General features: G+C 40.5%; 1 protein-coding gene and 1 pseudogene across 2 annotated transcripts in view; one reads left to right on the forward strand and one right to left on the reverse strand.

Moving 5' to 3' along the window:
• The window catches only part of GPC6 (glypican 6), a 1094872-nt gene that overhangs the window by 915766 nt on the left and 152632 nt on the right, over positions 1-26474 (forward strand). The window lies entirely within an intron of this gene.
• On the reverse strand, positions 11419-11544 carry LOC122907977 (annotated as a pseudogene).

Below are 26474 nucleotides of genomic sequence, written 5' to 3' on the forward strand. Positions count from 1 at the left end.
GCTTTGGCCTAAAGACCACAAGCTCAGCATCCATCATTTTCATGGCCCTATTATATACAAACAGAGTTCCTGAAAAAGCCAATGCAATTTCCAGAGAGCAATTTACAATGGGGAGAAGAGCCTAGCACAATATGACGCACAATTCTGTGCAACATTGGATGGGTGAGAGATTTATTAATATAGTTTTTATGTTATACACTTAGCAGATGTGCACATACTCTTGAGTTAAAAGGGCTAATTAACCAGGCTTTGAAGTGACCGTTAAGTTCTGCCCTAACCACATCTCTCATTGCCTACAAAATCAATAAGGACCTTATTAACACCTTTTTATATCCGATTCTGTAACCTGGGAAAATGGGTTCTTGCCTGATGACTAGCCATGGTGAGAAACCTGTTTTCCTATTTAAAAAAAAAAAAAATTGGCATTCCATATCAGGGGCCTGTTAGTCCCATCCTGAGATGGATCAGCAATCAACCTTTTTTTTAAACATCTCAATCCTTATTTCAAGCGAGTCATGATTTCTTTTCTTCATTAATATGTATGAGGAACTTGGCCTGTTTGGAAGCTCTCTGACAGCTAAAGCAATCAACCCCAAGTCAGCAGTCCTGAAGTCTCTCTTGGTGGAACTGCTTGCTGATAGGTGAACCTGGGAAAGTCACTTCATGTCTGTGAGGCTCATTTGTTCCCGGGATAAGAGCTGAACGCCTGCCACAGACTTGAGATTATCGCTGTTGTTAATTATGTGAAGTGGTTGCATTTCCCATTTGTTTTAGGCACTAGCTGAAGGATGTGGAATTACTGAATCCATGCAGCACGAGGAATTATAAGGTGTTTAAAATTGTTGAGAAGCATAAAAAAAAAAAGTCATCTCATTCTCTTGGGACCTCACTACTTAAAAGGCCTCTGCCACTTGTCACCCATAGTATCTTCTCTTGTGCAGGGATATCTCTTATAATATCCCTCAAGGTAAACTTTTTGGAAGCCCTTTAAAATAACCCTAAGAAGCAAATATATTTTAAGGAAACATGTACTTCGTGCTTGAAATACATCATGTCATCATCTCAGTGAATCGTTACACACACCGTACTGCAGAGGCACTGTCTCTTCTCCACTGGAGACTCATGGAAACCAGAGCACAGACATGGGAACTATGTTTTGTTTTTTTTTTTAAAGATTTTATGTATTTGAGAGAGAGAGATCACAAGTAGGTAGAGCAGAAGGCAGAGATGGGAGTGGGGAAGCAGGCTCTCCGCTGAGCCGAGAGCCTGATGTGGGGCTCGAACCCAGGACCCTGAGATCATGACCTGAGCCAAAGGCAGAGACTTACCCCACTGAGCCACCCAGGCACCCCCAGACATAGGAACTATTGGGACAGTATCAATACTAAGTGCTGGAACCAGAATGTAAGCCTGTGCTCTTCACTTGTCTTTCTCCCTCCAACTTGGAAGGAGTTTTTCTGCATCTAGAAAGGTACAGAGTAGCTAAGGTCATTAAAAATAGATATTATTATCATTATTATTATTAATATCCTCTGTGACCCTTCCAAATTAAGCAGTATGAGCAATATCCTATAAACATTCAAGGAACACTAAAATTTCCATGCAAGTGTGTATCAGTTAGTTTTCACTGCATAACAAAATACCCCAAACTAAGTGGCTTACTAGAAAACTAATCATTTATTTATTCAAGATTTTTAAAGCCTGCTCTTCAGACTAGGGACATTTGGGTAGTTCTTTTGGTCTCAGCTGGGCTCACTCATGTTTCTTCAGTGAGCTCTTGGGTTAGCTGAGAGTAAATGATCCAGGATTGCCTCCCTGGGGTGAAGTGCCTCGGTTTCTTGTGCTCTGTCATCTTCCAGCAGCCTAGCAGAGCCATGTTCATTTGGTGGTGACGAGGTTAGACTAAGCAGCACCCAGAAGCCTACATTTGGAACTAGATGACATCACCTCCATACATTCTATTGGCTAGAACAAGGCACAGGACATTCAACATAAAGGAGTAAAAAAAAAAATAGCCTTTTCTTCTGGATGGGAGAAACTGTAAACATTTTGCAAGCAATGCAACACAGAGAGGGAAGAATTGTGGCCATTTGTAGCAGAATAAATATACACAATCAACTTTACCTGTTACACATCTTAGAAGAATAATGTGGAAATACACATTTTTCTGAAAATCTCTTTTGTTCTATTTGCAATGGGGTTAGGGTGGTATGTTAAATATTCTTTTACTGCCCAAGTATTTGTGATCAGGAAAGCTGAAGATATTGTCAGTCTCTCAAGATTTGAGTTTTGGACTGAAGTTATCAAAGTGTGATTACAGTAATCCTGAAATAATAGTTATTTTGTATTGGATTTACATTTCTCTATAAGGTTACCTCAGGCATTATCATTGTCAAATCAAACTTAATAGAATTTCAGTTGTTCTATGCTAAATAGCTTGTGTATATTTGAAGAATTCCCCTGCACACTTGTACTGACTCTCTCACCAAGGGATGTTCATTCTTTTGTGAGTTTGTTCTAATTGTGCCATTCACCGTATTAACATTAATTAGCAAACTCATCTTTCAACTTCACCCCCTTGGGACAGATTCAGTCAGGGTTGGGTAGGTAGGGAATTTAATTAATCTATCAGCAAATTGAATTTTTTATTAGGCACTTTGGGGTTTTTTTTTTCTTGTTTTTTTTTCTTTTTGGTATTGTATATTACAAAACTTATTTTGAGCTGGAGTCACCTAAAGATTTGTTTATTAGGAAGACAAAGAGTCCAGGTGCTTCTTCCCAGAGCATGGCACATAATAAAATATACCATCAATGTTTCTTCTGGGTAATTTTCAAGTAGATTTTTTTTTAACTATTTACTTAGATTGGACATTCTTTTCTAGATTGAACTGATGGAAGGACTATTGTACAGTAAATGTACCATAGTTGAATATATAAACAACTGTTATTTATGGCTTAAGAACGAAGGGCATCCATGTGTGAGAATTTAATTCAATAGGGCTAATCTCAAATGCAATTAATGTTCACAATCTTTATGTGCCCCTATGGTAGTCTATTTGCCCAAGGAATTTATTGAAATAGGTACATTTAATTAAACTGTTTTCAGCACTTGGGCAAAGATACAATTTAATGTGTGACAATATCCTTAAAGAAAAAGAAAGAAAAAAATCTGGACACCTATTTTTTTTTTTTATTTCGTCTCTTGTCTTAAAAATGTGTAAAAATTTGGGGGCACCTGGTTAACTCATCTGGTAAAGCATCTGCCTTCAGCTCAGGTCACAATCCCAGGGGCCCTGGAATCAAGCCCCACCTAGGGCTCCCGACAGTGTAGGGGAGCCTGATTCTCCTACTCCCTCTGTCCCTCCCTCTGCTCATGCTCTCTCTCTCTCACTCTTAAATAAATAAATATTTTTTAAAAAGAAAGAATATATAAAATTGCAAATAGTTCAGAACATACATCAAATGTTCCTTCATTTCCCACTTCTACACACACAGATACACACACACACAGAACAAACTCTGTAACCCTGTTTCCTTCAGGAATGAGTTTACAGAGCATGAACTATTATGCAAAGCTAGGGCAGTGAATTTGAGTGGTGTTTTTAGATGATAAAATTCACATGTACTTCCAGCTCCTAACTGGGTACATTTTTTTTTTCTTGTGAATATGAAGGGTTTAGAATTTTCTCAACATTACCAACTGGTTCTACAATCATCTGCTTCTGTGAATTCTGGAATATGATTTTGTTGTGGGCTTTGTCTGTCTAGGTTTCCCAATTCACATAACCGTAGGCAGGCTGACTTGGCCTAAAAGAATCATTTTCTTATGTGTGTTTTTTTCTACACGCTTTGTAAATGTGTGATACACAAATGGGACAGATGGAAATGAAATGGGAAAACACCATTGCCTCGATGTTCAGTGACCCTATAACTTGCATAATCACACGGGCTTACATGACACCTTCCAAACCAGATATCTTGTCCTGATGTCTTTACATGGATGGGTCCCAACCTTCAGTGAGAACTACCAGGACCGCAAATTCTACATTTGATTCCCCTGAAAAGAGAATCTAGTCTCGAGAATTTTAGTTTCTTTTCTAATGGAAAGTGATCCTACTAAGCAAATATTCACCTGTTTTATTTTATATTTCCATGCACAAGTTTTATTTTCATGTAGCTTTTAAACCTAGACAAAAGAACCAGGCAAAAATATCACAAGCAAAGGGAATAGATTTAACTTCATTAATAATAAGCTTTCAAATAGCCATCAAGGGGTGCCTGGATGGCTCAGTGGGTTAAAGCCTCTGCTTTCGGCTCAGGTCATGATCCCAGGGTCCTGGGATCAAGCCCCGCATTGGGCTCTCTGCTCAGCAGTGAGCCTGCTTCCTCCTCTCTCTCTGCCTGCCTCTCTGCCTACTTGTGATCTCTGTCTGTCAAATAAATAAATAAAATCTTTAAAACAAAACAAAAACCCAAATAGCCATCAATATTTCCATATAACCCAAAAGGAATTATCATACTGTTGTGATATTGTATATTTCAAGTATGTTTTTTAAATGAACTTTTTTTCATTTCTTTTTTGTTTAATTTATATATTTATTTCATAAGGAATGAGTGAGAAAGAAAGAAAGAAAGAAAGAAAGAAAGAAAGAAAGAAAGTCTCCTCAAGCAGATACCCCACTGAACACAGAGCCCGATATAGGTCTCAGTTCAAGGCTCAATGTGGGGCTCAATCCTGGGACCCCAAGATCATGACCTGAGCTGAAATCAAGAGTCAGCTATCCAATGACTGAGCCACCCAGGAGCCCCTTCAATGAACTTTGAATATTAGTTCCTATTCTTTGTCAGAAAAGACAGACAGATGGGAATACATAAAAAGAATAGAAGAGTTGAGCTCTTCCAAGCACATATTAATCCTTTTTAAATGGTTGTTTTCCAATCTTCCCTTACTCCTCATTGTGCCCATCCCTCTCTAAGCAACCTAGGGAATCTTTTGGTTTTTGTCCACCTCTTCTGAAGTGTAGACTTCCCTTAAGCTATCATGCGAGAATATGTAATTACCCCCATCGTGGCTAAGCTATGATGCTGTTATCCCCATCTACACAGGAAGAAACCAAGAAACCACGTGACTTGCTTGAATCTAAGTCATGAACTTTAGATCTCAGTGATATTTTTGGTTTGTTGGATTGTTGTTTTGTTTCTTTTCTTTTCTTTTCTTTTTATCATGAAGTACATACCAGAAAGTATTTGGTGTACTAGAAAGCAGTCTATAAATACAAGCAGTGACTATTACACATTTGTGAAATTTGATAGCATTCTTACCAATCTTCCAACACTTGCCTAACTTTAAGAAAATCAGGGTGATCAGAGCACAGCATTCTGAGGCTAAAAATGACCCTCAGAAGGCTTCCAAGAGGTGTTTAGGCAACACGGTCTTATGTGGAAGCCAATGAGCCTGGGTTTGAACTACAAGTCCTGGGTCTCAGAGTTGCTTGGCCAAACTACTTATGAACTTGTGACCATCAGCTTTCTCTTCTACAAAATGGGGATATCAATGTGTGAATGGCAATGCCCCTGTGCACATTACAGATAATGAGTATTAACATCACCCTTCAGAGTAAGGGGCTACTATTATCACCTTTTGTGAGTTCCCAACTTCAGCTTGAGTTTTGCAAATCAAAAGCAGCATTTGGCATCCTTTCAGGATAATGAGACAGGAAAACTAACAGCCATACTGTTTGGGATCTCAGTGTTAGTAAACATAGATTGCAAATCAGGCAAAATTATATCTTCTCAGCTTAATCTACACCAACAGTGTGTAAACATGCAGATCGTTTTATTTTCAGAAGTGTCCAAAACTTACACCTGTTTCAGAACTTTAAATCAGTGACTTTAGGCATATTTGTACAGAAATAAAAATGTCAGATATACCTTCCTTTGTGAACATAGTCTCTTTATACTCATTTCAAAATAGTAGGGTATGGAAAGAGGAAGCAAAAAGACAATAATGAATAAGAATCCATACACTCATTGAACCTGTTGTGAATCCAGAGACGTATCTGTCTTGAACCTATGAAAAACTGTTCTCATCCCTTCCAACAAAAGCGTTTATATCCCATTTAATAGAAAGAGAAGCAGAAACATAACAGAACGTGCAGGGGTTATGAACACAAGCATTGGCATCACACAGACAACGGTTCTAATCTTCGTCCAACTATGTAGCCCAGGGCAAACTGCACCATCTCCCAGGGCCTCCATGTTCTCATCTGTACTATGGGCAGAATAAAACCTCCATGGGGACGCTGTGAAGTGTACAGGACATGCTGGCTGACGCTGGGCACAGTAGGGCTTCGCAGATAGGGCGGTTATCAACGGTTGCCATGTCAAGATGGGCTGTTATTTCTTTCCCACTCCAGAACGAAAGCACCAACACTTCACAGTGGCTCTCTATGACTTTTGACCCAGGTTTGGATTCTGTCAGAGAACGTGGAGTACACATGAAATTCCCTTACTTCCGGCTGCTGAGAATCTGGAAACCCTCCTTTCCTGAGTAGGGCTCCAGGGAACTGAAATTGCCGGATACGATGAAGCCGTCCTTCAGATGATCAGTGCCCCTCTTCTCCCGTAAAAATGAAAGAGGCGATGCATTTCAAGCTAGAGAGCATAGCTGTGAGATCATTACAAACGTGGGTAGTAGGTTCTGCTCCTGAATTTCACATAAATCAAAACCAAACCATCCCTTCACTCACAGGGCGCCCACCGTCCACCTTGGATCAATGGTAGAGGAGCAGCTGCTTGAGGCTGAGTCTTTCATGAGACAGAAGCAGTAAAGATGACAGAATCTGTTTGGGGTTCTCAGGACCACATTTTCATTGACACAGATGTTCAGAATCTCAGGGCACCCCATTATTCCCCAGCCGCGGCTCGCACCTCTGACCTGGGCTCAAATATCCTTGTTTAACTGTTTTGTAGAAAGTTCGCAACTCTTTCCCTCGGATGTGAGCCTTGCAGAAGTGGTGTCCTTTTTGTGACCCTCCTGTACCTCCAGGCTTCTGCACCTGCTTCAGCCCTTGGTAACAACCAGAGTCTGGCATAAGCTGTACATTTAGAATCTGGGTGTGCCAGAGGCAAAGAATTTTCCTGAAAGACCTTCGGTCCCTGCACCCTTTACAGCAGTGGCTCTCAAACTTTAATTTGCATAAGAACCACCTGGGGGCACTTTTTAAAAATGCAGATTCCCCAACAACCCCTGCCCATTCCAGCTCAGTCCAGTGTTCCCAGCTCCACAGCGTTCTGGACTTTGTATTTTTATAAGCATCCCAGCTTATTCTGATGCAAGTGGTCAATTCTCGAAGATGCTGAGAGAAACACTATTAGTATTTCTAAAAATCCTCATTTATAAAATAGTATGTGATCGTAAACAATAGAAGAGTATAGAAGATAAGTATTCCCACAGGCCAAACAGACTCATATAGGCTGTTGAGATTCAGAAACACTCTAGGGTGTGTTTTTGTCTCTCAATCCCCTACCCTAATTTGGTTGGGGCAATAGAGGGACAACAATAGGAATGCTAATAATAACAGCATGTCCCATGAAAGAGACATCTGCTTTTGAAGCAAAAATACAGAGTACAAGCTTGTTCTTCGGAGAGCCGGTGCTGATGGTTACTGGTTTCCTGATGTTGAATCACTCTGTCCTCATTTATAAAAGGGAGTTAGAATTGACCCCCTGGGAGGGCTGTGAAGGACTTGGTAACTCTCAAGGGCCCGTCTCAGAGCCCCGGAACACATTTCACATTCAGTGCTAGTGTGAACCCCATTGTCCCCCACGAGGTAGGAGGAAGAGTTCAGAGGCCACACTTGGAGCCACTCAGGTATCTTCACAACCCGACTTTTTCCCAGCATCCTGGCCTGGCGGGGTTCAAAAGGTATTGGTCGGTGCCTTAGTCAGTTATGGCTGCTCTAACGGAATCCCATAGACGGGGTGGGATCAACCACAGAAATTTACTTCTTACAGCTCTAGAGGCTGGGGAGTCCGAGATTAAGGTGGGAGCAGATTCAGGGTCTGGTGGGGGCCCACTTCCAGCTTCATGAAAGGCTGTCTTCTCGCTGTGTCCCTTGGCTATCAGGGTCTAGGGAGCTCTCTTTTCTAAGGCTTTCCTGAAGGTACCCTTTAGGAGGGCTCCATTCTCCTGAACTAATCACCTCCAAAAGGCCCCGCCTCCCACTACTATCACCTGACGGGCTAGGATTCCAACATGTGACTTTCAAAAGGACACAAATATTTGGTCTCCATGAACTTCTTCATATTAGCTGAATTTACAGACACTGTCTTTTACCTAAAACACTGGGTATTGGAATATGATTTCTAAGAGAAAGGAAAGGCACTGAGCCAGTGTTCTGGGCAGGTAGACCTACTCCCCCTGAGTCAGAGCTGTAGGAAGAAGGGGGTTGCCTCACACCGACAGATGAATCCCTCGAACCGTCCTAGAGATGAAGGGCAGAGACTAATGGTCAGAACGTCCTCTCTTCCCTGGACACCTCACCTGTTCCCTTCACTCCAAACTCCATGAAGACCATCACCTTCCATCTCTAAAAAAGTCCAGCTTGTCTAGATGTTCTGTACTGCTTGTGATTTAGAGACTGGATCTGAAGGGGCAGGAACAGCACTCTTTCAAGGAAGTTTATGTTCCCATTCACGGAAGACAAAACCCCTTTAGTAATGGAATACACGGCAGAGGAGACAAACAGAGACCATCTCCTTTTCCAAAAAGATTCTGTATTCGTTTGCGTAAGTCTGCCCTAAGAAAGCTCTACCAACAGAGAGGCTTAAACAATTTAAACAGCAAAAATGCATTCTCACACAGTTCTGGAGGCTGTAAGTCTCCAATCAGGTATTGGCAGGGCTAGGATCCCTCTGTAGGCTCTAGGGAAAGATATGTTCCAGGTCTTTTAGCAAGCTTTTCATGGTTCCTTGGCCTATGGCGACATAACTGCAGGCTTCACATGGTGATGTCCCTCCATACACATCAGTGTACAAATTTCCTCTGTTCATAAGGACACATCATATTGCATTAGGGGCCCACCAAAATCTTAACTCATCATACCTGCAATTTCCAAATAAGATCCTGATTTCCAAATAAGGCCCCATTCTGAGGTATTGTGAGTTAGGATTTCCACATGTGAACTGAGGTGGGGGGAAGGGGGGAGGACGCAATTCAGCCCCAAACAGACTCTTGGAAGCAAATGTATATAAGTATTGGGTGAGGACTCAAAGTGTTGGGTCATACGGGGACAGGATGACATCAGCCTAAAATTTTCCTTAAAATGTTTTCTTATCTGGTGACTACCATTCTGTAGGAGTTTCTCTGTATGAGCTCCATGGAACTGTCTTGTTTTAAAGACTTACCCATGAATAGCTGAGCAGTCTGACCTGGGGAATGGGATCGTGTAATGTTCACATTTTAATGTCCGTGACTTGAATGCGAGGATTGATTCTTGAATATTTTCCCAAAAGTAAAGCAGTCATTTTTAAAATAAGCAATGCATTGGTCTTCTAAGAGAACTAATAAACCAATAAAACTGCTCTAACTAAAATTACTGAAATTTACCTTCTTGAAACGATGAGGGTATAAAAATGATCTCTAAGCCCAGTTATTTTTTATGGAAACTGACATTTAAATTAGAAATCACTTAACAATGGTTAGACCTGAAATATAAAAGGCATTATCTGAGAGTGATGGTTAGCATACTTATATGTCCATATAACAGAGTGGTCACATTTCAACTTTACTTTTAATCTAATTTTATATGACAGGATCGTGGTAGAACCCCATATGTTCCACTCTGAACTGTTTATATTCACCAGAATTATATTCACTGCAAATTTCTGCAAAGCAGATTGTTAAATTCTCAGTTTATTTTTCTGGGAAAAAAAAAAAAAAAGTTTTGTTTTTTTTTTTTTTTTTTTTGACAGAGACTAACAATAGTTAACAAGATATTGTGATTAACAAGAGAACGCTTCTAAAATGAAGCTGTAAGGCACAGGCTTAAATTGGGTGATAGTCAAGGGTATGATTAAAAACTCGTTCATTTGCATTATTCAAGCAGCCACCGAATATCATTAATTTCAATTGAGAACTAACAGCACAGTCTATCCATCAGCCGCAAATCTGAATTCAAAGTCAAGAACTTCCTAGTCCTTGACCTCGTGTTTTCTTTTCTCTAGTGATAAGGTTTGTTTTTTGTTTGTTTTCTTAATCATGCATTCCTGCCTGATTCTAGTTACTCAGTCTCTCCATGTCTGGGTTTTTATCGCAAACAAAATGGGAATATTTATTCTCAGTCATACCCACGAAGATTGATGAACAAATAAAGTGTTTGTAGACTTGCCGTTGGCAGTATCAACCAAAGCCTCGTTCATATTTCAGACCAATGCTCTTTTCAACGTAAGTTCAGTGATGAAAGATTGTCCATACATGTTTTAGGAATTTGTACCGACTTGGAGACAAGCCCAGATCTCTAAACTAGAAACATGCAAAGGGAAGCTCTAGATTATACCCTACTGGAGCAGAAGTCCAAGAAGTAGAGCTAATAAAAGCGCTTTCTTACTCTCTTACTCTCGCTCATCTCTGGTGAACATGTGGCTGAAGAATGATTAGTGAATGACGAATGGGTGGCCACGACTTCCGTCCACTTAACTCTTCAGACAGCAGAATGGGCCTCTGTTCTTTACTCTTCCTTACCTGGATTGTGGACACAAGGTCAGGATCTTCCTCAGGATAGAGAGTGCAGTCCCAAAGGTCAGGCTTTTCCAGAAATGTCTAGTCGAGAGGTAGGGAGATTATAGATGAATGTCTTTCCTGTGCCTGCATCTGTGTATTCAATAGATATTACATAATTACATGATGCATGAAAATCAAGAGATATCTAAAAGAGACAAGTTTCAAGTAGATTTTCTAATAGTCCTGCATTTCATCTGTTTCTCAATTCCCCTGCTAAATGTCCTAGTTTATCTTAAACTCAGTTTATCAGGAATCTACTCCTGGCCTGTGGCTCAGCTGTAATCTGACGTGGACATCATCTCAGAGTGGTCCCACCATCTTACTCTGTCTCACTGACCCTTTCTTGAATCCACACAAAAGTTCCCTCTTCTATCAAATTCCCAGATAGTCTCTCTTACTCGTCAAGTGCCCTTGGCTGAGTAAATAGAAAACCCTTAAAATGAAGTAAATTTTGAAACATTTTAAAGAATAGTGGCCAAATTCCCTTTTTCTCTTTTACATTGTAATTGCCAAATCCTACTTTTAAAAATTATTTTTGAAATTACGCCGTTTCTTTCCTTCTCTCTATTTTACAAGGAAGGGGAAGAAGACAGTGTTGTATGTATGTATATGCCCACGAATGCCTGATTGCCTTTATAAATGCTTTATTTTACATATTATTCAACCACTGGACAGGTTGAAAGGATAGTTCCTTTTTCAATTAGCAATAATCGCACCTCGGATAAACCTCATTGGCTACGATACTGCCACTGTGCAAAGCTGGATAGTTCCTTTTTTAGAAAATTATAAGTACCCATATCCATTGGCTAAAAATTCTAGTTGATAATGAAATAAAATAAGGATATGGAGAATGAAATGGACTTTTAAGGTGCTAATATGCTAAGGCACATACAATGTCAATTTACAGTACCCATTCACACACTTCGACATGATTGTGAGTTTGAGATTATCATGCTCATTTTACCGAGTAGAAAATTGAGTCTCTGACTTGGGATAAGCATAACTTGTCCAAAGTCCCACAGCTACCAAGTAATGAAACTTGGGTTGGAAACCAGATTTTTCTGGCACCACCTATGCTTTTTCTATTCTACCAAGATGTTTTTCTCCTCCCTATGCTGCTCCATGATTATAATAATGCAGCTATCACACTGTGTGCCTTACGCCCATTTTCACATAATCCTCCGCTACTCTCAACAACAGTATCATCAGCCCTTTGTACATGAGCAGATGAAGGCTCAGAACCCCTGGGTAATTTGGCCGAGCTCAGAAGTAGCAGAGCCAGGAATCAAACTCTGATAATCATTATTCACGAATTCTGTATTTGTAAAGTGTCTGTATAGCCAAAATCAATGCTCAACAGAGCCCCTGCAGTCCATCATTCACAGACATGTGCAAACTGTCAAAAATCTGAGTCACCCAAGATGCACGCTGCCCCCTGAAGTCAAACAAGGCAAACTGCCTACTTGTTTCAGTTCTCCTACTGTAAACAGCATCCTTTTCTTCAGCTATCCATCTATTTAGTGACACATTTTTCATATGTTCATGGGCTTTTTCCCTTCTTCCTTTTTCTTCTTCTTCTTTTTTTGAGTGATGTCACTATTTAAACCCACCCTTCTCAAGCTTCGGCTAAAGTGCTATCTGGTTGTCCTACGTATGAGAAGGCTGTGATATGCTTCATGGAGAAAATGCATGTGTTAGAGAAGCTTCCTTTAGATATGACTGATAGTGCTGTTGCCCTTGAGTCCATTGTTAATGAATTACAATGTGTGTGTGTGTGTGTGTGTGTGTGTGTGTATCTTTAAATAGAACAGACGTACATTTAAAAGGCTATGTATTGACTGGTTGACCAGAGACTCGCAGGAACCTAACCCTGTATTTCCCCTAAGACCAATGTATTGTTCAATATTCATTAGTTCAGTGTTCTCAACGACCTCACAAATCATAACTACCGCACATAACAAAAATCAACTGTGTTTGTATTTCCAGTGTCCACCTTCTTCTGCTACCCACCCCTGACCCTCTACACATTATGTGAAATAGGTGTTCAGTTGTGTGTGTGTTGCATCTTTGTTTTTAATTTTTGCACCAGTTTCCCAGGAGTGATATGTTCCCTCGCTGTAACCACCACTGTTCTTTCAAATGTGATACCCTTCTGCCATCCTGCTTTGTTGCTTCAGTGGCCACTAGATTCTCATCATTACCAAGAAAAAACAACAGTAAAGCAAACTCATAAAATATTTATTTAAATTGATTTAGCTTAGAGCAAGTTTATATGCATAAATAATTTGTACTCTGTGAGTCAGATTCTGAAATGCAGATGCAAAGTGTGGGCATGGAGATGTGCTGGGGGCTCTTTTCTGAGCCTCCCCATCCAGTTATGGAGTTCACACTTAGGTCTAGAGAAACAAACAATATACAGCAATGGTCTTCTCTCATCACCTAATGGTTTTTATCTATACCCTGAACTTTCTGGAAATGAGCCCATTCTCTAAGGAAGGTCGTTTCCTGTGAATTTCTCCAATGAGAAAAGTAAGAAATAAGTCGGCAAAGATGATATCTTCAACATGGCAGATGGTTTTGGATTGTACCATCCATGGCTGCTAAACCTGCCTGTTTGTTAGAGGGCTGCTAAAACACCAGCTCTCTTCCAGCTTGTGTGGGAAAATGAAAGACAACATGGATTGGGATCCAAAGACATGGTCTCAAGACCGACTTTAGGATATACTACATGCTCTGGTCAAGCCACTGTACCTCATAGAACCACAGCTTCCTCATCTATAAAATGATGGAATTATCTGCTTGGCTACTTCCAAAGACTGTAGTCATTAGAGGAGATACTCACCAGGTAAAGGATTTTTTTGTAGTTAACAAAGCATTGTTCACATGCATTATCTCATTTGATACTCACATCAACATTGCCAATTAAGAATAATTACCATTTTGTGAAAAAGTTTTTGCAAACACAACGGTACTACATAAATACTTGTATTGCAGAAAGAAATCAATGCTTTTGAAGACAGCAGAAAGAAGATTGTTAGCATGTGTGAGCATTGCAAGGAATTAAGACCAAATACACCCTTGCCTAGTTTAAATAAAATGGATCACAACACAAGGTGCTAAGCAAAGAGGGCTGGTGGGCCTGAAACCTGGGTCACACTCTGATCTCTAGGACACTTCCCTGGGAGCCAAGATTTATTCTAAATTGTACACAGCTGTCATGTGGGCTAGTGAGGTCTAAGGTTAATGGGTCAAGGCAATAATCACAGTAATAACCCTGGGTGCGTAATAAAATTTGTGTCCCTTGCTTTATACTGTGATCTTTTCTCTTAAAAAATTACTTCGTTATTGCGCAAGTCTGGGTAGGCTGGGTAACACCCAAGTAACAAATAGCCCCCAAATCTTGGTGGCGTATCATAACAAAGATTTATTTCTCACTCAGGCTACATCCTATATTGGCTACATCCTATATATCTCTTAGTCTAGAACTCAGGGTGAAGGTGTAGTCACCATCTTGAACACTGCCAATTGCTAAGGTAGAAGACAAACAAAAGAGGTCCAGGGGGTCTCACAACAGTAATTAAAGTCTCTGGCCTGGAGTTAACACACATCTCTTACTCCCAATTCAGCAGTAACCCCATTACAAGTCAAGAAACAATTCAATAGTGTGCCTGAAAGTGGGAATAACCAGAACTATTTGGTGGGTAGCATGTAGCAGAGGTGAAACAGACTTAAGAGTTTTCTTTGGCCGTAAGCCCATTGACCATTCCATGGGACAAGAATGCCCATTTCATCTGAATTAATAGACTATTATCCACAACCAAGGACAAAACAGTTGTGTTCCTTGTGCTGCTACACTGACATCGATCATGTAAACCTTTAGAACTGATTTGCCCCCTAGAGACAACAGCATTATCTGTTTTGTCCTATACAAGTGAATTGCAATGAAAAAATTACGAAGTCATATGCAATTTTATAACGTTAGATATTGGTTATTAATATATAAACTACTACTATAATACCCTAAACTAATGGGTGTTTAATGTCTTTTTATTAATTGAGTCAAGAAACCTTACAAAGAAGAAAATATTTTTCATAGAGAGGGGTTTGTCTGAAAAACTATTATTTCTAGAGATGATTACCTTTACAGGAGAATTTTTTTTTGTCTCTACCTCAAATGAAAGACTAAAAGTAGAAGGAGGCAGGAGGAGTGTAGACTGCTTCCCAGGAGGTGGAAATATCCCAGAATAAAACATCCTGCAAAATGAAGAGCTTTCATTTTCGCGTACTTGTACACGTAGGCCTACAGAATATTCTCCATTCCCGGAAAGATTGATGCCCTGAAGCCATCCCATTGTCATGTGGAGTTTGTAGAATATCGACTCCAACATACATATATTCTGTTTTGTTAAAAACAAAAATAAAAAACAACTAGACAGAGAAGTTTAAAATGGGATTTTTGAAAATGCTGCTAACCAGTTTGGGAAGAGTAACCAGGCAGATACAAATGCTAGCCATGGGGATTACTTACTCATAATGTGTTGAAAATGAGGTGTGTTTCAAGAATTGTCTCCCTGCTGTAGTGTTGGAACACTAACATGCAAATATGGTCATGTGAAACCCTATCATATCTGGTGGGAACTGGAATCTACTTTATTTTACAATCCTACAGGGGAAAAATATGTGGGTGTTTTGGATGGGAATCCAAGAGAATGAAGACACATGCCGACATCAGTCAGAACTCTGCTCATGAAAAGAAGTTCTTTCCAAACACAAATGCATTTGATATATGGTTATTTAACGTGCATTTAATTATTCTTTTCATTAAGTTTTTCTAATTGTTTCTAAGTATTATTTGCCTTTGGTGGAATAATCTTGTTATTTTTATGATCTCAGAAAGGCAGGATGGGGAATAATTGTATCAGGTGTAAGCTGGGTCTGTAAGTGCTTATTTTCAAATACACAAAACCTGGAAGGCCTGGTTATCAAAAGCTATTACATATAGGAATAGCATGAGAATATTTATTGGTATTTGTTTCCATTTAGGCATCCAACCCTTAATTTTTTAATTTCCATTTTTAAGTTGCTGTATTAAGCATAATAACCACTTGAAACATGTAGCTTGAATAGGAGAGAAACTGTAGAAGCCAAGAAGGATTTTAATTACAAACTCCACTTCAGCAAAATTGCCAGCAATGGGAGCGTGGCTGTACAAGCATGTAGTCGAGGATAAGGTGGTGAAGGAGAAACATTTGCAGTAGGATAATCCTTCCCCCTGCTCAGGAGCGCAAAGTGAGAAGGAAAGCTTCATGGCTTTCCAGACCACCAGATCCAAATCCACCTTGAGACTGCCCCACTGTGTGAAAAGGAGAGATAAAAAGAATGCTGGGATAAGCCAGGTGAGAAGACATGAATCAAGCAGATGACAGTAACTCACACTGCTGTGGGACCCTTCCCTGCCACACTCCCTTGAAAATCAGCCATCAGGATCGGACGGTGTGTGTTTCACAGTACATAGGGCAACAGACAGTCTCTGATCTTTGCTGGAAGCTGAAAGATGGAAGTCACGTGGCTGGGAAGGGAATGCAAACCATTGGGCAGTGTAATGATGTCGAAAGATCTCGAGCTTTGGAACTGGGCAGACTTAGTTTTCTTGGCTGATTCTGCCATGGAGGACCTGAACCACCTTGGGTGGAATCATAAATAGTAATTTCGTTTTCTCACTGGAAGAATTAAATGAGTTACCAGATGCAAAGCCTGCAATGCACTCGATACTTACCTCTGCTTCCTTATCTGAAGAGGAATCCAGGGCACCTGGGTGGCTTAGTCAGTTAAGAGTCTTGACTCTTAGTTTTGGCTTTGGTCATGTTCTTGGGGTCGTGGGGCTGTGGAATAGAGACCTCCATAGTCTCTGTGCTCAGAGCAGAGTCTGCGTAGAGATTCTCTCTCGATCCTTCTCTTTCTGTCCCTCCCCCACTCTCTAAAATAAAAATATAAATCTTAAAAATAAATAAATAAATAAATAAAGAGGGGGAATCCCAGAACCAGCTCTTCTCATTTTATGTGAAGAAAGTGGTGCCCAGAAATGCCAAAGTCTACTTGAGGTCATATGACTTGGGGGACATGGATCGCATTCCCTGTGCTCCGGAGAAGGCTTTCCCATGCCCTCCCTTGTGACAGTAGTGAATCTTATAATCCAAAGAAGTGGGGGTAGGGGCAGGGGAGCAGAACTACTCTGGACCATCTCAGGTGTCTGCTCACTATTGCTGGTATTAGGGCTACAGATCTGGACATGATTCCTGAGATCCTGTGCGGGGGAATCTCTCCTCACACTCCAACATTCCCCCCAGTGGGGACTGAATCCCCAAGCCATGAGCCATTTTGTGTCACCTAGTCAGCTGTGGGTCTGTCTCCTCAGAGACAGAAGAGACCTGGTGGTCCCAACAGCTGGACATCCCTGAGCAGCAAGCCACGTACATTCTCTGGACTTAAGTGGACAGACTCATCTCAAAGGATTGTTGAGAGAATTACAGATAATATACCTAACAACATCCAATGGAGAGCCTATCATCTAAATGCATAGCAGAAAATGAATGAATGATAGTTATGATATATGAATGATGGTTATGATATGATAGTTGTGATATGATATGATAGTTATGATATGATATGATATGACCTATGATATGATAATGAATGATAGTTATTATTTTTGAACCATTACCATTACCATTGGCATTGCAGATGACAGTAAGAAGAGACAACAGTTACGATTGCTCTTTGTGCTAAACATTGGCATGAGAATCTTCCATTTAACCCTCATACCAGTGCAATAAGGGATTATCTCATATTTCAGTTGAGGCGTCTGAAGCCAGAACAGATCAGGCATGGTGGGGAGGGGAGTAGCAGGGCATGAAGATTCTCCTAAATATTTCTCAGCACCTAAGGCACCATAGAGTTAACTTATAAAGAATGTCGAGAAGCTCCACAGCTACGTTGTTTTGACCACAGCTGAACTGATCACTGCCATGTCCCTAGTACCTTCTGCAAGACCTAGTGTGCAGTAGGTGTTCCATTAATTTTCATTACTTTGATCAATTAGTGAAATGTTGTAAATATTGCTGTACTCAATGTCTTTACGTTGGCCTGACCGACAACTCCGGGGATCCTTGGGCTAACATTAATCAATCACAAGGACTGCGTGTAGAGACAGCTTAGCACTCTGGAGCCCAGGAGAATCCAGCCATGGCGAGAGAGGGACTATTACTAAGCAGAAAATTAAAAGCTATCATCTTGGCTGTTTGCCTTGGTGGCATTTCTGAGGAAACACGTTCAGAAACATTTGGCAGCCCATGCCATTGACTTTCCAAGAATAAGGAAAGCATCAGAAATACATTGACTTCTCAATTAATTTTTCTATAGAACGTTTTCCCCCACCAAGATACAAAGGGCAACTTAAAAGCCATGAGATTATTAAAAATTAATGGGAAACGCTGTTATCAAGGGTTTGCTTATTTTACTGTTATTAAAAATGCAAACAGATTGGTGAAACATTTTCTGCATCAAAGAGATCTCAGAAAATGGTTTTCTTATCATAAAGTGCAAAGCTAAGCAAAGTGACAGTAAGTGATCTTTTCCTAGGATCAGTGTTTCCTACTCTTAGGGTCGGAAAAAGAAAGGTCAGAGGAAATAGTATGCTTGATTTAATAAAGCAAAAATAGAAACAAAGCAATCTGGCTATTAACATGAAAAAATATATCTGCTTTTGCTATGGCCACATGCCTTGGTTTTAATAAAATTTTAAAAAAGAGATTTCAAGATCTTTTGTGCTGATCTCAAAAAGCTATATAAGAAAAATCACAAAGGGCCAGATTTCAATTGCGCATGTCTCTCCTAAGTGAACAGAACTGGCTGCGTCAGGACAGCAAGACGGGAGAAAAGCTAGCGTGGTGACTACAGAATCATTTAAAACAACACCAAAAAAAAAAGTGTTTTCTTAGAAAGCAAACATACTTCTTTACCAAGAGGTAGCTGTGGCGTGTTTAAAATCTACTTCTCGAGGACTGACGAACCCATTCATTCCTAAAAATACTCCTTTCATAGAACCGTGTTTAGCTTAGTCCTCACTTTAAATTTAAACAGGAACTAATAGTACTCTGAGCTATTTGCTTTCTCTTCGTGTAAGCAATTTTTCAGGGAAGGAGCAGGAGAGAAGTTTCCAGCCCTACCATCGTACACATGCACACACCCAGCCTGCGGACCGAGTCTTTCCTGGGCTTCTGCCATCCGACACTCTGGCTCTGGTAGGAGCACTAAAAACAGACCCTTCTTTGAGAGACAGCATTGCTTTCGAGCCTCCGACCACTTTTCTAAATAGAGAAAACCTCCTTTTTTTCCCTGAAGAGCTCACCCTCCTTCGGGATATTTTGTTGGTTTCTGACAGGGAAATGTTCAACTCAGTACCTTTCCTAGAAACCGGTAGGGCTGAAATCTGTAACTTTCATTTTTTACATATTTAGTAATTAAAAAGCAAGTGTGAAAAGCTTATGCTTTTTATTCAACCACGACACATCTTTTCAAAATTCGGTAATGGCCCATAAATTTGCATTAATGATCACCTGCTCCAGAAACCTCGGAAACAGGAGGTTGGAGGCATATCCATGCATGTTTATGTGTCTCAGATGCTGGACTCTGGGCCAAGGTTGGAAGCTTTGGAGAAAACAGAACTCCACCGACTAGGTGTCTGTTAGGATTTTTGGCCAAAAGCATAGTTGGGTCAAGCACCAACACTTATAACCGGGAAACTTAATGATGGTCAGTGTTTATATCTCATCTCCTACAGATATTCACAATAGCTCAGGTTTTAGGACACTTTGTTTTCTTTTTGTTGGGACCGGGATATATGGAAATGACTTGCATGGGAGGTCAGGCTGACCTAATTAGGATTTCCTTTCAAAGCTCTTGAAAGACATAAATGTGGACTAAGAATTACCCAGTCACTGCCACCTTAACAACATTTTTGTAGGGAAACAAAAATGTGAGAGTTTGAGTCTTGGAGACGCTCTATAGGGTTCTATGAAGGAATCGTTTCAGGATGAGGAGAATTATGTACAGCTCAGAGCAGGGTTCACAAGCAGACCGGGAGGTACAGAAAAACTGGGAGCCATTAATCTCATTGTTAACCAAAGACTCGTTTTGTAAAGCAAATAGTCAGCTCCTAATTTATCTTTTGTGTGTTCAGCCCCTTAGATGCCAGTATTTCTTTGAGCAGAGGACAGATCTTTTAAGATATCTAGATATTTCAGTGCAAGTGGAAAGCACCAGCATTCCAAGTATATGAAAGGGTCAGGGGCAGATGTTTATTTACGGGGCCCTTATTTGTAGCAGGAACTGTGCTCGCTCAGGAGTGTGATCCACTTCTTCCTTGATTACATTTCATTCCCCTACAGTCCTGTGGAACACAGGGGATGTTCATTTTCCCAGGGAGGAAACTGAGGCTTCGAAAGGTAGTTCAAAGCCAAATAGTAAGCGATATAGCCAGAATTTAAACATAGCTAGACTAAAAACCATGCTGTTTATCCTTATGAAGCCTCTGTAGGAAAAGAGTTGGGATATAAGATAAACTTATAAGCAGTCCATGTTTGCCACTAAACTCTATGTTTTTATTATATCTGCCGTATTAGTACAATGGTATTTGTAGGCACAAAATTCTCACGGAATCATGTGCCCACTGTACCACCTGATGATCCCCAGAAGATGCTGATTTTTTCTATGTAATGCTAAAGCAAAAAATTAGTTTTCACTGAAAATATGTTGCTGTTGGGTGAGAAGAGGGGCTGTGCTTAGTGTATGCTCTTTTTTTTTTTTTTTAGGTTTTTTTTTTTTTTTTTAGTTACTTTCTCTGAGATACCAGGAACATCCCTTGAATGTGACCCAGGTACTTTAAAAAACTGCTTAAAACATGTTTCATGGACCATGGGAGACAAAACTCTGGCATTAACCTGGGAGAGTAACTCTTTTCTTAAAATATGTCAGGGAAGTTTCTCTCCCTCCTGGGAAGTAAACACATTACTAATAAGAGGCACTAGAAATACTAGAATATTATGAACAACATCTGTTTAAAAAAGAAGGATGTCCTGTCATAAGGTACACCATGATGAACCTAGAGGACATCATGTGAAGTGAAATAAGCCAGTCAGAAAGACAAATACTGCACAATTCCATTTGCGCAAGGTATCTAAATTTGTCAAACTTCTAGACACAGAAAGTAGAATGGTGATTGCCAAGGGCTGGGGGGGAGGGGAAGAAGTTGTTCAATCAGTTGTTCATTCAGTCAGGGATGAAAAGTTTTAGAGATCTGTCATACCACAGTGTACCGAGGGTACAGCCACAGGGCTGTAGGCTGCTCTGTTCGCCTAAAAATATTAAGAAGGTAAATTTATAGTACATATTTCTTACCACAATAATTAAAAAAAAAAGCATCATGACAAATCCTGAAAAGAGCTGAACACACTGTCTAAGAATAACACTAAACTAGACATCAAAGAGTGTAAAACACTACGCTCCAGTGGTTCTGATTTTTTGAGACCATTTTGAAAACTCGAGTCAGGTAGAAGGAGCCAAAGAGGGAGTTTTCTAAAACGATGTCTCTGCAAGCCCTTCTTGCGGTTCCTTCGGACATTTCAGATTATCCATTCCATAAACATCCTCCAAAAAGGCAGGGTACTACTTGATTTGTTACCAAATGCCTGACATCCTCCCTGAGCTGCCTTGCCTCCCTAGGACTCTGAAATACTCCCGGGAGAAACTTGGTAAGCATTACCCTGAGCCCCAGAGAAAATGCTAATGAGAAAAATTAATTTCTATTTGTGAGAAATTCTGATTAGCTTGTGTGGTGGAGTATACATGAATCTTTCCTGATTATTCTCTACCCTAAGCTAAAAAATTTTCTAGGACACCAAGATTCAGAAATGTAGATTTGCATGTTCCCAGTGCCCTGAAAGATTTTATATAGCATTCCACTGTCAAGTGATTTTTTTTTTTTTTTTAAACTCTACACTTGTCCTTCAACTCTTTGGCTGAAATGGAACACTTAGGAGAAACCAGTTGCAGTGGTATACAGTTCTTTTAAAGCACGGAAGACTATTCAGTCAGTCAGAGAGGTGAGGTGTTAATAAAAGATTTGCCAAGAAATGCAGGAGCTATGAGGGGCCTTTGAGGTAATCTTGTCCAGTATCTTAAAGAAACACGTGAAGAAACAGAGACTCCAAAAGCTCCTTTTGTCCAGTATTAGTAGCAGCAGAAGAAGGGAATAATTTTTGCCAAAGTGTTTACGTTAGCTCAACTGTGGAAACCCCTAGCTGCTTCTTATTAAACTATTAGTTTGGCTTGAAATTGTTCTTGGTCCCTGTTTATGTGAAAGTTTAATAACTGCTATCTATAGTAATAAAAGATATAATAATGTTTATCTTTTTATTTCCTCCGGGAATCTTGGAATGTGCTTCATCATTAATTAAAGAATCCTCTGAGTCCCCCTATTAGATAAGTATTATTAATGCCATTTATAAAGGAAATGAACTTCCGATTAGGTGACAGGGAAGCGCTATACCCTGAGCTCACGGTTATGGTGGACACTGCAAGAAGCAGGAACTTTGTGACTTCCTTTGCAAGTATGTTAGTCCTTGAGTTAAAACACACTCAAAGTGTAGGTATTGAACTGTTGCTTCAAACAAGGAATTGTGTTAAGAGCACCAGGGACTTCAGGGGTATGTGATGTACCTGTTCTTAGAGAGCATGTGCAGAAGAACCGGGAGGGACCCTAAGACCATTGCACAAAATACTAAAACACAAGGTAAAATCTGTGTTACACAAGAAGTGCTAGGAAGATTGACGGAAGTGAGAATATAAATCAAGATGGAGAGATAAGGAAAAGCTTTAAGATGAAGGTGACTTTGAGCAGCTTATTTAATATTCTGGTGGTCAGATTTTGAGGCATTCGTCTGTACCTTTATTCACTGTACAAATATTTCCTGAGTATATGCTCCAGGATCTTGTCTAAGCTCTGAGGTGGAGAGAGTGAGGCAGAGAAAAACAAAGACAGCTCCTCCAACATCCTAGCTTTCCCCTGGCAAAAAGCAAAAAGCATTATTTCCCCCTCAAATTTCCAGTATGTAAATAACCTCAGGCATGTCAATGACTAGTAAAGAATGAAACTTTTTAAAAAAGAAGTTGCAATCACCTTGTGAAAGCCTTTGAAGGCCAGGGGTCAAGTCTTAGTGCTCCAGGAGAAATGAGAAGGAGGTTAAAAGGACGGGAAACCAGATCCGGGAAGTCTATGGTTGGCTTTGTTGCTGGGGGTCCCAGAGTGAGTCGTTGTTCCATGGTCAGTCGTGGAGGGCGGGACAAAGAAGTGAGTGAGATCACATAGGGAAAGTGCACAGCCAGAAGAAAGAATGGGGTCAAGGACAGAACCCTAGGGTATTCTCACATTTTGAATTTGATGAGGGTGTGGAGAACAAACAAAGCAGACAGCCAAAGGGATCAGTGAGGTAGAGGAAATATGGGGAGACTATCGCCATTATCGGACTAAAGCCAAGAACAAAGTGGAGTTTCACTGAGGGAGTGGCTGCCCCCCTGAGAGCGGACGTTTGGGTGCTGTGGAATTCATGCAGAGGCTTCCGACTCAGACTGAGTTGTTGAATTTGGCAGTTATGAGAGGTCTTTCTGAGAAAGCCAAATCAATAACGCAGTGAAGGCTGAATCCAGATTTTCGGGAGTTTTAGTAACAATAAACACGTGGTGAGAAAATGGAGTCAAATAACCCAGACCCAGTTGGGGGGGGGGGTGATAGATGGCAGTCCAAAGCAATCCCCATGAAGGAGAGAAGGATTGAGCGAAGAAGGGACTTTAAGATACTCGTGGATCTGAAGGCAGTAGAGAAAATATCAATATACAAAAAACTAAGGATAAGAGATTTAGCTCAGTTTCTAGGAAGATGGGAGGGAGAGCTGTGTGGGGCAAGACTGGGAAGCAGAACACAACTGAAAAGGTGGGAAAATGCCTTTTTCCACAGATCATTAATTATGCTATATGATAGTCTGTGTTTGGTTAAAATAAAGATTGTTTTCACATGTTTTACTGCTCTTGAGTTAATAATGTGAGTAGAAATGCTAAACATTTATCACACCCCAGATTTTACTAGAGCACAATGCAAGCCGAAGATCGGGGAAGAGATTTCAGAATAACTCCATGCCTGGATTCTTCTTCTGCCCTTTTCCTCCTTTGGGAGCTCTTCTCAATTTAATTGTTGCCAGCTGATGATCAATTAGGCACACTGATTTCAGTGGAGTTTAATAACAGAGCAGCATTATGAAAAATATCATTTTGGAGTCCTAAGCTGTGGGGGAAAAGAAACTAGACAATCCACAGTGTGTCACTGTCACTGGCAAAGGACAAGTCAGGTACTCTCCATCCCCACACAAATATATAAAGCAATTTGTATCAGAGCACAGCTGCTTCTGGGTCAGCTGGAACAAAACACCTGGATTAGAACAACCAACTCAGGGAAAAATTGCGAAGATCATATATGGTTGATTCTTGGAATTCTTTTAATTGACTTGAAAAATGGAGGGATAGAGAAAGATTTCTAAGCATTTTTTTTTTTTTAGACAAACTGTCCTTTCAGATATCTTTTAGGTTGAAAAATCCCAAGTTTTGGAAGTCGGTGCTTCAAAGCATTATTGATGACGTCATTACGTGTGAGTTATGAATTCCTTCCGTGGAAGGACAGTTTCCTGAGACTTTTATCCTCCAATATTAGAAAAGACTGAAGTGAAATGCTTGCCACCTTGAAGTTAGAGGCAGTCGTTTAGAAATTCTGGACCATCTCTTGAAGCAAAAGAGCTACACATTTTAGGGTAGTCAGGTGAGAGCTTTGGGCTGTCGATTCTATCCAGTTTGACCCGTGGAAGATCAGCAGCTATCCATCTTCCAAATGTCATGTGTGGGGAGATGGACTGTGTGAAGGAGACTCCTGGGTCCTTCGGCCCAGTTTTCTTTAGGAAGTGATGCTCACGTGCTTAAACTATAAACAGCTCTGCTTGGAAAATTGATTATGAAGGCAGGGAGTTAAGCCAGATGCTCAGAGTTGACTCTAGGGGTTGAAGGTGTCCACAGAAAGGGACTGACTAGAGCCAGCACTGAGCCAGGAGAGCATTTTTGGAGGTGGGCCCTGTGGACACATGAATTACTAAAGGGCCCCTCTCTTCTGCTACTTCAAAGGACCCAGGACTTGGCGAGCAGCAAACAGGCAGGATCTCTCTACTTCTCACTCCCTTGCCTGACACCTTTGCACAGTGCCTAAATGGTGCAGTCATAGGAGACAACCCACGTCTGCTGGTCAGCATCTCCATTGTAGACCATTTTCCCAGAATCAAGCCCATGGTAGATGCCTCCTTTGCTGATCTAAAATGACACACTTTGTGGAATCTAATCTCCAAACATATTCTTGACCAGATACCAATTTTTACCTGAGAGGTCCTCCTTGTCTCCTTTGGGGCACCTACCTAGCTTCAAGTCATAAAACAATAAGAAACCAAGGAGAGGCCATGGATTCATTCATTCATTTAAAAAAATAATAATAATGACTGAGCACCTGTTTTTGCCAGATAACTGCTCTAGAAGTTGGAGATCCAGCCAAGTAAAAAAAAAAAAAAAAATGGAAATTCTTATCTTCATGTCATGGAGCTTATGTTCCAATGTTGAAAGAAGATAATAAATGAAACAAATAAAATACCATATACTGTCTGACAGGTAGTGATCAGTACACTGGAGGGAAAATACAACAGTGAAAGGGCGGTAGCTGGTCCTGGGAGTGGGGTTGCTATCTTAAACCAAGGAAGGAAGCCAGGGTTGCCGGTACCACTTGAACGAGGAGAACACCAGTAGATGAGGGGTTGGAGAGGTAGCAGGTAGATCAGAAGTGAGATCACAAAAGGTCTTTTAGGCACCTGCAGAGACTTATTTTCTCTTACTCTGGGCAAGCTGAGGAGTCCTTATACAGAGGAAAGACACAATGATTGACATCACACTCTCACCCTTGACTGGAAAGTCGACGGTGGCAGGAGCTAGCAGAATGACCAATGGCAGTATGGCCCTTGGAAGCTGATTGCGGTCTCTTCTGGATTCTAGGAACTCTAATGAGAAGGGTGCATGACTCTCTGCCTTCCTATTTGATCTTAAAGGATTCTGGCTTCCATGAGACTGAGGAATGTTTTGGGGTCCATCCTACGCATAGTTCAAATTTGTAATTGAGACAGTAAAAGGTATCCAGAAAAATGGTAATCACTGTGTTGTCGCAATGCAGAAATGGTGACCGCTCCTTCGTGGATAGCAGGTTCTGCTTTTTGTGTCAACGCCTAGAATTAGCCATCAAAGGGCCAGAGACAGGTTTGTACCAATGAGCCAAAGCAGAAGAAGAAGGAGGTTAGGTTGCCTGATTCAGCTCTACCTGTATTAACTTCCAAGGCGTTCAGGCATTAGAGCAGGGCAATGGGATACATTGGGATGACAGGTTCTGGGAATACATGACAATGGGAATACAGGTTCTTTAAGATCCCTCAAAATGTCAGTAGGGATTTTGGCTTTATCTTCAACTCTAAATGTGAATGAGTGATTAAAATGCCAATTGCAAATT

Source organism: Neovison vison, chromosome 5, assembly GCF_020171115.1.
Source record: "Neovison vison isolate M4711 chromosome 5, ASM_NN_V1, whole genome shotgun sequence".
Taxonomy (NCBI): Eukaryota; Metazoa; Chordata; class Mammalia; order Carnivora; family Mustelidae; genus Neogale; species Neogale vison.